Raw genomic sequence first — 13471 nt, forward strand, 5'->3', positions numbered from 1 at the left:
ATCGAGCACACAAGAGCTTCAGCTTAGCAGTTGCCATTAACAAAGCATCAGTTCCAGCATGGCAACACATTTGGAAATGCAAAGCATATGCTCTAAATTTCCTGCAGTCTACAATCACCAATAAACCAACGTAAATCCAGAAATAATACAATGTTTGGCTCTCTTCCAAAAGACTTCCTGGCTGCACTACCACTGACGAAGGAACCAATGCTGCTGGATGGCAAATAGATATATTCTACCATGGATCTGTCAGCAGGGATTCTCTTAGCAGAAAGGAGAGCAGAGAATCTTTAAAATAAGTCATTTCTTATTCTCTGGGAATATCTCATTCCACAGTTTCTCATAGAAACAAGGAAGACAGAGGGCTAAGTGATGACCCACAAATCTTGTACTGAAATATGAGTATAAAACCTCAAATATCTCTGCCAGAATTCCCAGCTACAAGGAAATTGTCTATTGTCTATATTAAGAAAATAGTCTTGAGTTGTTTTTTTTTGTTTGTTTTTGGGTTTTTTTTTTCCCCTTTAACACCCTATTCTAGAACAGAAATGTAAAATAACATCACATATCCTTAAAGGTTTGAAGAATATCAACTTCAATGCTTTCAGCACTCCGAAACACCAATTTTTTTTATCCATCATTTGATAGAGATATCTCCAATTCCAGGCGGAATTTTTTTTGTTAAGAATTTGCTACCTATAAAACAAAGTTTCTTTCAAAGCCAAGTGTGTTTGTTCTTGAAGTATTATGTAAAACTCCAATCTACTGCATATGCTGACAATACCAGCTGCAAAGGTCTTTGAAAGCACTGTTCACACAGCATGAAATTTTTGAACAAATGGAAAACTTTATGGCAATACAAAACACATAACTGCTGCTTTCACAATTCTAGTTGACGCTTAAATATTTAAAAACAACAAGGGACATATGGGTTATTTATTTTCTTTTTTACTTTAATTCTACTTCTGAAAATAGCTCCTAACTTACTTATTTTAAAAAGAAATGGCACCATTTTATCACTGAACTTGTGGGCAATTCATCAGGTTGTGAATTCTAACCTGACACTTACAATACACCAAATGCTTTTTCAATGCTGCTGTTGCACCATCTGCTTTGATATTGCTTCAGAATAATACTTAAAAATATGTAGCTGGAAGCAAAACAAGCTTTATAGAATTTGACTGCAATCTATATCTTTCTGGGAGGGAGGATTAATCTTCAGTGCTTGAAAGCTTTTACGCGTTATAATTTTTGACAACATTTGAAAAACAGAACACAACTGGCACTGTCACCAGGATGCAAAACTTTGCTCTCTCCAAGTCCTTAAACAGTCATATTCTCGCTAAAGTCCTTCCGAAGATTATTTTGTGTGATGCCATTTTACTCCTCAAAATCTAACTAGCAGAAAATGCTTTATTTTAATTATTCTTTTACATGACTACAAAACCAAAAATTACGTGACTTTAAAACAACGTGCTACAGAAAAATACATTTTTGAAGAGTAAAGTCTGCATTACCACTTCCGCTAAGATTGTAAAGAACAAAGCAACTCAAAAGCTCAATTATTTTATGGACATAATATAAGTGAATTGAGAGGTTTCACACTGGTGTAGCTTCATGTCTGGGCATAATCACTGAAGATTTCACAATTTAATTTGACAAGTTATATGGAATAATCAAGTTGAGAGCTAAGGAGGCAGACAATTTTAGAAGACATCCCATGATTGTTCTACCTATTCCTGCTATTGGTGAACAAGAGGCAATAAAACGAAAATCCTGTTGTTCACACAACAAAAGTAAATCTGTTTCTAAAGGTTGGCACTACAGTGGCAATATCAACTGTTGAAAGCTTTTATCTGGAAATCCCATTTTAGCAGTACTGTTGCGTGGGAAACTCTCCAGTCTCTCTTGGCGAACTAGTGTTGGCCTCTGTTTAAAGCAGAATCCAACATACAGTGGATTAAGAGTTTAAGCAGCACTGGAAACCTTACTTTGATTTGCCATTATTGCAAGCAGGGGAAAAAAAAAAAAATGACAAAAAAACCCACAGTTGTATCCTTTGGTATCTTGTCTTAAGTATAGCAACATAAAGTCAAAGCAAGTAAAGTACATAATTTACATTCATACCTTTGAAAATCATTCATAATATCCAAAAAATATCCAAAAAAAGGAAGGGAAAACTGTTGAGATCCCAGCTATGCTAACACACTGTCCTTCACTCACTACCTCTCACGATGACATTTTTCCTAGCGTATTTCCAAGTTGCAGATAAAGATTTTTATTCTCTCAAGAGGATTCATTCCACATCTAGAAAATTTTATATAGTCCAAAGGCAGAACTGCGCCTTGAAGCATTTCAGCATTTCTCTAGTGTGCTCTACTGCTTAAAGGTTTCAATAGATACAGTCACAATTCTCAGAAATCACAAGTACTTCTTTCACTGTGAGCCCATTTCTGCTTGCAGCAAATGAGAGCAGGCAGCCCAATGCAGCATCAGATACCATTCCACAGGTGTATGTGCCCTTGACTAGAAAAGAGTGATTACCCGCATCAATCACTATTTTACATTCTGTCTTTCACTCATTCAGCCAAATATTTTTCTAACATGTTTTCATGCCTGAGAAATTCTGAGAGCTAACAGGGCAATATGGAAAACGAATCCCTGCAACATCTCCCCTCATTTCTCTGTTTGTTAGAAAGAGAGGTATAAGCAGTTTCTCTTGGGCTTACACAGGTGTGGGCATATCCCACTGTGACACATAGGTGTTGAAACTGTGAAGTCCAGCCTAAGATCTAGACTGTTTTTCAGGCTGGTTACCCCACTGCCTTCTTCTCTCTCAAATACAATTGTTTCTTTGCACTCCAGCTCTGCCACTTCCTCAAATGATCCCAGCCTCTCTCTTCATTGCCATCCATTGCACTTTACCTTACTCCTCAAGCCACCCCTTACCACCTCAGTAATATTTCCATACATCCATCTTTGAAGACTTAGCATTTTGTACACACTTGTGAGGTTTGTAACAGCGAGATACCCCTAAGTGTACAAGCTGTTCTACAATTACCTCCCTTAAAGGTACTGAAAATTACTGAAGAAAAAAAAGAGAGCAAAATAGAATAAGACTGCTGACACGTTAAGACTTCTGCCCTTCATGATCTTGCATTTCCTTCCTTTGCCTTATACATATACTGCTGTTCTTTTTCAGAGCTCTTTTAAGAAGGATTTTATCATAACTTGGGCTCTCAGAACAGAATAGTTGCGGTACCGCTTTTTCCAAAACAGAAAGTGGTTTATATTCATCATGTGCTAAAAAGCAGATTTCTCATCCAAGCTTTATATTGAAGTGTGTGATGCTGCTTCAACTGAAAACAAATTGCCTTCCAGAACTAACGCTGCAGTGACTGAGGATTGCTCAGCTCGATGGATTAAAAGACTTTTCACACCGTCCCAGCTGTGTAGGTTGGTAGGTGTTATTCCCATTTCACAAATAGGAAACTGATGTAGAAAACGAAGATGCAGTTAACAAAGATCACGTGCTAAGTCAGTCACAAAGTACAGTTGGGTTTCGAAATCATTCTTCCTCCCAGACTGCTAAACGATAGAGTCCAGGCTCACAGAAACCTGTATGCAGCAAAGCTGCCCTTTTCTCAGCCATCTCTGTTCTTTACAGTGAGCATTCTGCAGGACTAGCAGCCTCAGGTGCATCTGCATAAGAAACTCACTCAGTTGACCCAGGACAACCCACAGGTACCCACTGGTTGTACTTTCAGTTGACATTTTCTGTCTGGTTGCTCGGTTGCAGTTGTTAAAAGATGCTTGCTGTGAAAACTGCCACATGCATACAACCCTTCAGTATATTTGGCCTTACTCTCTAAAAAGATTCAGAGTAGCATATTTATGGATTGATACACATGAATCTATGCTAATTATTGCACAAATGAAAAAAAAAAAATCACCCGACTTGTCTTTGACAAAGCAGAAGGAAACTGAATAATATCTCCTGCATGCACACACGCAAAACTAATCCAAATCATTCTGTCATTAACTGGGACTCTTCAATTTAAACCTTGTATTTAAAAATAAAATCAAAACACCATTTTCTTCTTCTAGTGCAGACAAAACAAATGGCCTCCAATTTATTTTAAGCAGCATTCTTGCACATGAGGTTGGTGACATAATTAAGAAATGTATTCAAGATATTACTAATTTAATACAGCTCATCAATGCTTGAATCAGAAAACTCTTTATGGCCAATGCTGCCACTGCTGAATTTATGCATTGTAAATACAAATATATTTTATTCATAGAAAATTCTTGCAACTTCAATTAAGCAGTAAGTATTTATTTGGAATTCATTATTCTTTTTTGTTTGATAACCATCATTAATTCATGTTCAACTGATTAAGCCTGCTGTAAAGCCTTAGTGAACGCTATACAAGATAAAATATAGATTTGTAGAGATTTTTTTTTTTCCCCCTAAACAACTTCCAATCTGGAATCCGAGGACGACAGCGCAATGCTCTTTCACATAACCACTAAATTTTATGTTGTAACAGCACGGATAATCACTGAAATACTTCACAATCCACTGTATCGAAAACGGTTTAGATCTCTGCACAGGGAGAGAAATTACTGATTTAGAGTTTGAGCTACTCACTACTTTTAAACTGCACAAAATTATCACTCCTGTTACTGCCCTTTTTCATTTCTGCATACCAGATTAAGATGTAAAGTGGTGATCTTTTTTTCCTCATTTCATGGAAGCACAAACGCTTGCTTATCAAACAGCCAAGCTCTCAGCACAAACATTTCCATTTAAAAGGTTAGTATCTTTCTTTAAGTATACACACCAAGTTTAATCTCCTTCCACACTTTTTCTTAAGCAAAGGCAGAGTGCTAAAATTTGTGTTGAATATAAACTAAGGTTCATATGTTCTCACACTGACTTTCTATATTACTTCTGCTTCACTTTCCTGCAGGTCACTAAGAAAACAGGCAAAAAGGACTAATTAAAACAGCAAGTATGCAACAGAAATAAAGAAAACACTAGTACCTTTTTCTATAGCTCCTATTCCACAGAGAAATCTACTTCACTTATCCAGAGAAAAAAAAAGTTCAGGGTGATAAATAAAACCATTTTACTGAAGTCAACAAAAGCTGAAGGCAGAAAGAGTGAATTAGTCCAAACCAAAAATGCCTACTCATAAAACCCAACAGCTGCATTGAGATAATTTCTGGTAAACAAGGGGAGCAGGAAGCTAGAAATTAATGGACTCAAAATTACTGAAAATCAAACCCAATTAGTGAATAAAACAATGAAAGGTATTTCTACTTCCCTCTCACTTTCTTCTTTCAATATGCTCATTTTGTGACCTTAATTTCGCACGGATGCTAACAGAAAGTGTGGACTGAAGGGAGAAAGTGCTCTCCTTCCTAAAGAATATTCTGGATTCAGTGAAAATTAGCTCAACGGTACATAGATAAAAGACCAAACAAATAGCTCCCTTACTTTTTATTGACAGCACTGGATTCTGAAATGAAGATCAACAGGTAGAAGATTCTAAATGGATTTCAAATGCTTTCCTCTTATCATACAATGCTTCAATACCAAATCATAGTTTTTCTAAGCACAAGTCCCTCAAATTAACTTCAATTTTAAAGGAATTCTCTGAAAGTGTACTGCAATAGAACCGCTCTAACAGTAAGCACTTATTTTAAGTAAGCCATCCCTGCTCACCAGTAGTAAATAATTTCTTCTACTGTCAGGGACGGCACACGGATGCACTCACACACATTCACTCTTCCAAAATATTGCAGATCTACAATTCTCAGCCATTAAGAGTTTACCTAAACTGAGATAACAATACAGTATTCCAAGGAGCATGTCTGTTTAGGAAACAAACACACATTTTTCTACTGTTTTTGAAAGGGCTGCTGTATTTTCCACTGATCTACATTAGTCTGCTCTTCTCTTCTCGCTGAATCCTTTTTATCTGAAGAAAGGATTTCTCTTCGTTGAGTACAGGAATGAGCAGATGGACATAATATTCAGCTACAATAACACTGCTTTACATCCTTCTGACAATAACAGCACTAGATATTAGTGTAATTTACTCCCACTTCAAGTTCTCCTTTTCAGTGACAGAACAGCATGAAGAGATATTTGTGTAAGTGAAAATAAGTCCCACATAAAGCCTAGGACAAAATTATGATGCAGTGAATATGAAACAGTGAATAAACCTTAGGATGTGGATGGAAAACACACAATTAAAATATCATTCTGACTTGAGGGCTGAGTATTGCAAAATAAATAGGGAATATCTATTTAGTTCACACTTAGACAACAAATCATAATTTCTCCGCTCTCCAGAGATGGTAGCAGTGAGGCACATGATTAATACATTATGGTGTATTAATCACACATTATGCTGCATCCGTGTTCTGTCGCCTATGTTGCATTTGATCTGCCTGGGAGGCATTCAGTCTCTTGCAGTGGCCCCTTACCACCTCTCCTGCAGTACTGACTTCCATAGGGAACATTCTAGAGCAAAACCAACAAAATTAAATCCTGCGTCTTATGAGAGGTGATACTTAACAGCATTATTAGGTATCGGACACCTGTAGGACACCAAATGGAGCAAAAGATCCTGGTCTATCAGAGACCTCAAAGCTATTCCCACGCAGCATAGTTACACAGCTGTTCTGCTCCAGGCCTAAGGAAGCTGGCAAACCCTTCAGGTATGCTACATTCCTAATCCCTGCTTCAGCAGGGCCACTTTACACACAGAAGCACTTGTCCAGTGGTTTCCTTGTTCTCACTCTGCATTCTCACAGCGTTCCTGGCCTGGAGGAAGTAGCACGCTCTGGGATGCTAAGTCACCTAGGCAGCTTGGAGGTAGAGGATATATTCAGCCCTAATCACATTCTCACGACACGGTTTACAGCACACATTTGGACAGGGTGTGATTTTTACAATGCTCTCCTTGCAATCATACCAGCAGACAATAGAGAAAGTAATCTAAGGGGTAACTTTATACAAAAAGAAGTGAGTTACAGAAGCTCTACGATTTGTTTTCTTCTGTTCCCCCCTCCCACAGTTTTCTAATCATAGAGAAGTACTGTGATTTCTCTGCAGACAAGCCCTTGCCTGCTTTCTGAGAAGACCCTGCTACATCTCAGCTCTTCAGCTGAGTTACCCTTTTTGTCCCCATCTGCCCCCACTGCCAATTTTGAAGCGGGAGCAAAAAGGTGGCAAACCAGTGTTCCCACTGTGAAGAAGCCCGTATGCTGACAAAGAGGTATCCCAGGCATCCATCATTTTCCAACATTTTCATAATTTTCCAACATTTCAACACTGTATTAACTAGTTTACCAAATGCTTAAAAGCATTAGACCTATATCACAGATGGTATAAAGAGATACGTACAGATTGCTTAAATCACTAATTCACACAAAATTAATATCATTCAAAAATTAAATCACAAATTATAATACAAAAAGATAGCAACCAAATTCACTGTTGATAGGTTAGTTTTGTCTTCGACAATTTTCTCCTAATTTCCCACACATCTACCCCACCTGAAAAAGTAGCTGTAGAAAGTTATGCTTCTTTCCACTAGCAAACACCTTTCACATATAAAAAGGGGCCAACTGAAGAACTTCAGCTTCTTCATATGCTATCCATTTGGTGTAACATTTCTATTTCAGTCTGTATTTTACAGTAGAGTAGTATTTTTAATGTAGTAGAATTTCAATCCACTAAAACTTAACATTTCCAAATGTTGCTTTTTCAGCTTAAGGCATATGCATCATTAAGTCAGGACAAAAGTTCTTCACGTTGCATTTTTAGCAGGATATTCAAGCTATTCACAGTAAAACACTCTTAGTTATAAGAATGAATCCTTGCTGTCATCACTGCACTTTGAAAATGCAATATCGATGCATATTTAATTATTTCCTATGTCATGTAGTGAAAAGGTAGCATAATGCAAACAACTATGGGCTAAAAAAGGGGTGGTACAACAGTGATGGTATAAAGTGTAATAAAAGGAAAACAAAATTCCTTAGGGCTGTGTGTTGCAGTGTATTAAACAAATACTTTGTTATTCAAATGGTCAACTGGTTTAGTTTTCTGTATGAGATCTATCAATGTATTTTATTAATAAACCCTCAGAAACCTCTCGTGCTGTCTTTAGGATTTGCCTCAACCTCTTTCTTGTTGCTTTCTCCCCACGGTTGGAAGGCCACCAAGTTCAAGTTTCTCACATCTTATTTCTTTCTCCACTGATGTTCAGAAGCTCTTATTGCAATGTATTTACAAGAACAATTTTTTTTTTTTTTGTGCTAAGAGCTTCAAGTTTTGTTTGTTTATAGCTCCTCTGTGCACTACTACATGTCTCTTGGATTCAACTGCCAATGTAAGGGATTAAGGCTAAGCGAGTTTGACTGGTGCAGGAATCTTTCAAATATGTTCTTCCAGCTCAACTCTTTCTGGCAGTTTTTATTTAATGATAACTGCCAAAAAAAAAAAAAAAATCCCTTGGTGCAGCAGGAGCGACAAAACAATCATACGTTTCAGGCCCAATTCAATCTGTTCAAAACTCTGAAAAAAAGAAAATAAAATTAAGTTGACCAAATTATAAAGATCTTTGGCCTGTTTATTAGCTCTTGCTGTTGTTTTCCTTGTTGTTTGATTATTATTATTTTTTTCATTTTAAATGCCCCAACTAATCTTCAGGTTGGTAGAGAGGGTTGGAACAAATGTTTGCTGACCGCTAGCCCACACACAGGGCAATGATTTTTCAGCAACCTCTCATAAGTGAAAATAATCTTTTTTTTTTTTTTTTTTTTTAAAAAAAAGCTATACTAGAGAAACTCATGTATGAATATTCTTTGCTTACTGCCTCATGCCTTTTGGACTACCTGAAAACTTCCCTTGGTTCACGTTGCCCATACTTCAATTATGCCTCTGGTATTTTATCTCTAGGAATCGAGATTGTTCCCTACATAGATTAGAGGCAGCCTTACATTGGTCTTTCTAAGGAGGGTTGAATTTTTGTTGTTTATTGAAAGAGCTATTTACTCATATCAGCAACTAAATTTACAGTCACCACATAAACGTCTCTCCTGATGCAACTTGTTTCTGACTGGTCTTGGCAGTTCGCTTCTGCTCCTCCCCAGGCATAGAGTTTGCAATAAAAATGGTAAGGATTCTGCTTTATGGACAGAGATGAGACCCTCTTGCTCTAGCTTCTTATTCCATGCCCTTCAAAGTGAAATAGAATTGTGTTAAACATACACAAGCATGTTTGTCAAACAGTAAAATAGCTGCTGCCTACATCTTGCTTTTCAATAGCAAGATGAAAATAGCAGTTTCGATACCTATTTTCATGTTTCCTTTTCTAGATTTGTTAGTTAGATTTAATTATTTCAAGTAGGAACATTTTTCTGCTTTATTCTTACTATTATTATGAATACCCCTACATCAAGGGGGTAAACATCTCCCCATGCACCAAAATTGTTCTTCACGGAGGATCACAGTGCAAGTGTGGAGAAGTAGAAAGCCACAAGAAAAGAATCACCAGATGTAGAATTGTTTTATCACAATTCTGAAGGTTAATACAAATACTCCTAATAAGAACTGTGGATGACACAGCAACAAAATCCACAATAAATGACCATTTCTTGAGAAAGTTTCATTGAAACAAATAAGGTAGAATTTTAGTTAGGAGCAAGAAATGCAGATCCTACCCGGCAAGTGACAGACTGAAGCCAATAAAAGCTGCTGTTCTGACAAGAAAATAGACAATATAGTGTAAAGGTAATTCATATATTCTATCAATAATAGTTAAAAAAAAAAAAAAAAAAACAACCCTAATCCATTATGTGACAGAATAAAAAGCAGGAATGAGACATTTCTCTAGTCCCTGTGTCTGTAGAGCATCTGGCAGTTTTATAGAAAACTGAGAAACCCAATGGAGAATGCAAATATGACAAATATCAATTCAAGTTAGAAAATGTCTTATTACTTTGGGTAGAAAATGATCTCCTTAGCATATCTAGTCCTTACAGTTATGTGATTCTACCATCTAGGCAGCTTTACAGAGACAACTCAGAAACCAAAACTTGACAGAATAGCTCTGTTCTTTACATTTGCAGATGTTCTTCACAGTGAGGGTGACCAGCCACGGGAAAGTTTTATAAGGACAAATTATAGATTCCTTTTTTGTTTTTTCTTGACATTCAAGGCTTTTCTGAAATAAATATAGAGAATATTGTTTAACACATACGCACAGATACATTAAAATGGAATCTGTGATGTTCACAGGATCACAATGCAACCTGACTGATGTATCAGCATTTTGGGTACTTAAACCTTGTTAGACTATGCATCCAATATTTTGTCACAGTAGCACATGGAAATAATCATAACTTATGCCAAGTGTATCTAAATCATAAGCCAACTGTACATTTGCATCACTTCCATGCTTTTTCACCTATGTATATTCCCCACTCAGAATCACTGCCTCTTGAAACAAGGGAAACTCAATAGCCCTTGGCATGAAAAGAACACGCGATTAACACACATGGGGGCTCAGCGTTCATTATTTCAGCATACTGGCTTTAGTTGTTTGGAACACAAATATGTCACATTTCCTCAATATCTGAAACAGAACATTTATATTTATGAGGATATAAACTCACTTTCTCAAGTCCCCAATATTTGCTGAAAATTAATCATCCCCTTGCGAAACACTTTCACTAGAATATTCATAGGAAGCAAACATAATGAATAATCATATTCAACTTTTATAATCAAAAGTACCCAAAGTGATTTACAGGAGATAAGTATCATTATCTCCATTTACAGACAGGGAAACTGAGGCCTAATATTAAATTGCACCAAAATCAACTAGCAGGAAGGTTGTATGCCTCAGATTGTTTTGTAAAGCACTGGAATCCTAGTCCTCTAATACAAAAGGAAGGTGAAGCAAAAAAAAAAAAAAAAAAAAAAAAAAAAAGATAAATTTCAATTGGTATTAAGATGTTATTGTAACACAGCAAAATTTCCCTGAAACGGTTGATATTTCTTCACAGTATTTATAATGCCGGTGTTCTTTAAGGCCTCCTCATTTTCATTAGAGTTTCCTAAGCTATTACACTGAAAATCTGTGAAAACCTAAAATACGTTTCCTGGCTTTATTTCTAGCAATGCAGAGAAGTCAGAAATGCTATACGGAGCTCTCTTCCAACTTTTTTTTTTTTAAACTATAATTCTGCTCTGAAGCTTTTCTTATTTACACAAGTAAGATTTACTAAGGTCATAAGGCTTCATTAACCAAAGTTTGCTTATTAAAAAAAATATATGAATGAAAAAACTCAGTATAAAACCTTATGTAAATTTATAAATTTACAAGATCCCATTCTTCCATCAACTATTATCATTTTAATTGAAGCTAAAGGATCTAACCTTTAAATGGAAGAAAGAATTTATCTTTTTTTTTTTTTTTTTTTCTCTATAAAATACAAATCAGTTTTGGTCCTCAAGGAAAACTACAATGCTGAAATGGAAAAAGGTTGCCCTGGCATCTCTGTTTATGTACCTCTTTACTTTGATGAAGAGGTCAGTCCACAGCCCTACTTACATGTCATAACTATATACACATTCCCACTTCTTAACGCTATGCTTAACAGTTTCTTTAAAAATGATATGTGCCAACATAAATATAGTTAACACAAAAAGCTATATTCACAAAGTATTTATTAAGTTTGGTTCCTCGCATAAAGAGTGAAAAGCAACGTCTCCATGCTTTGCTCAGTGATTTTAATGCAAAACTGCCTGTGAACTCATCAACATGCTCAGTGTAATACATTAAAGCCAGCATGTGTGGGTGTCAAGTAATTGTAGACAATTTAGTGACTAAATTCTCTTAGGGTTTTAAAGTCCTACTATTTGCTTGAATACCTCTTTTCCAGGTCATTTAAGATGCAGCTGTCAAAAGAATAGATGAAACAAGCTTTAATGTTTTATTGCTGAATAAGAGGAGTTACTCTACCTTAGTATCCGAAGTTTACAGCTATATACCTGTGCTGTATCTTTTTTTTTTCCCCCAGAAGCAATCTGCTAGGGATTAAACTCATTTTAGAGAAAACAATAGATGTCTCTATTTTTCTTTGTTCACAAGTCTCACATTACTGTATTACCTGATGTGATCCCATTCATTAATGCATACACTAGTTCCTCTGCACCAGTCATCACCAACCTCCCGTAGCTGTGCTGACTGACATGCAATCGCTAGGAAGCTAGCTGAACCACACACAGCAAATCTTAATGTGCTGCTATTCACAATTACACTGCTTTGAGCCCAAACCCCCTCAACACATGTAAAACACAGAAGACTGGCACTACTGGCATGTGGGCAAAGTGGTTGATGCCCTGGGGGGGAAGGACTGCCTCTAGAAGTATCTCGCTTGGTAGGGGAAAAGGCCGATGGAATAGCAGGGAGTTCTAAGGCAAACAGAGGCCTGGCCATAGCTGGATTAACCCAACACAACAGGAAAGGTGTGGTAGACTAGATGGAAAGCAGCCTGGGGCCCTCGTGCACATCGGCTGGGCACTAGGCAGCGTTGCGCCCTTGCAGAGAGAAGACAAAAAGCATCCCAGGCTGTTTTAGCACAAGTGTAGCCAACAAGCTCAGGGAAGTGAGCATTCCCATCTGTTTGACACTGCTGAGAGCACATCTAGATCCTTGGTGTTTCCAAATTTCCAACCCCCACAGGCCTTGAGTACCAGAAGGACACTGATAAACTGGAGAGACTCCACTGGAGAGTTACTGGGGCGCTAAGGGCACACAACTCTTACCCTCTCCTTGTTCTCTTCTTCCTGTCTGGTGAAAACAGGAGAAAGGAAGTGGGAAAGGATCTTAATGCCTTACAGCTGCCTGCTGGCAGATGCAGAGAACACAGAGCCAGGCTGGAGGAAGTGTTGAAAGGATGACAGACAAGTGACACAAATTACAGCAATTTAAACCAAATATGAGGATTATTTTTTCCCCCCAGTGAGGGGTATTCAAACATTGGAGGGGAGCCCCAGGGAGCTTGTAAAATCTCCACCTCTAGAGATATTTAAAGAGCATGGGGAACCTGATCCAACTTACAAACTACATAATTGCCATATAATTTGTCCTTATCATCAACATGATCATAATCTCAAAATCAACATATTAACTTCAATATCAAAATGATTATAAGATTCGTTGATTGTAATCACCAAGATTTTTCTAGTGTGACTACCACTATCAGTAGTTTGGAGGAAATAATCTCTATTAAATTTTCTTCCTACTACACATAAATTGACATGTTGCAGGTTACATTCCAAGTCTGCCATTCACTTAAGCTTATTTTCCTGAACGCTTCAATTTTAAGGGCATATTCTTTCACAAGATCTTTCTGCAAATAACTTGAACATGGAAAC

This window comes from Meleagris gallopavo, chromosome 16 (assembly GCF_905368555.1).
Source record: "Meleagris gallopavo chromosome 16, MGAL_WU_HG_1.1, whole genome shotgun sequence".
NCBI lineage: Eukaryota > Metazoa > Chordata > Aves > Galliformes > Phasianidae > Meleagris > Meleagris gallopavo.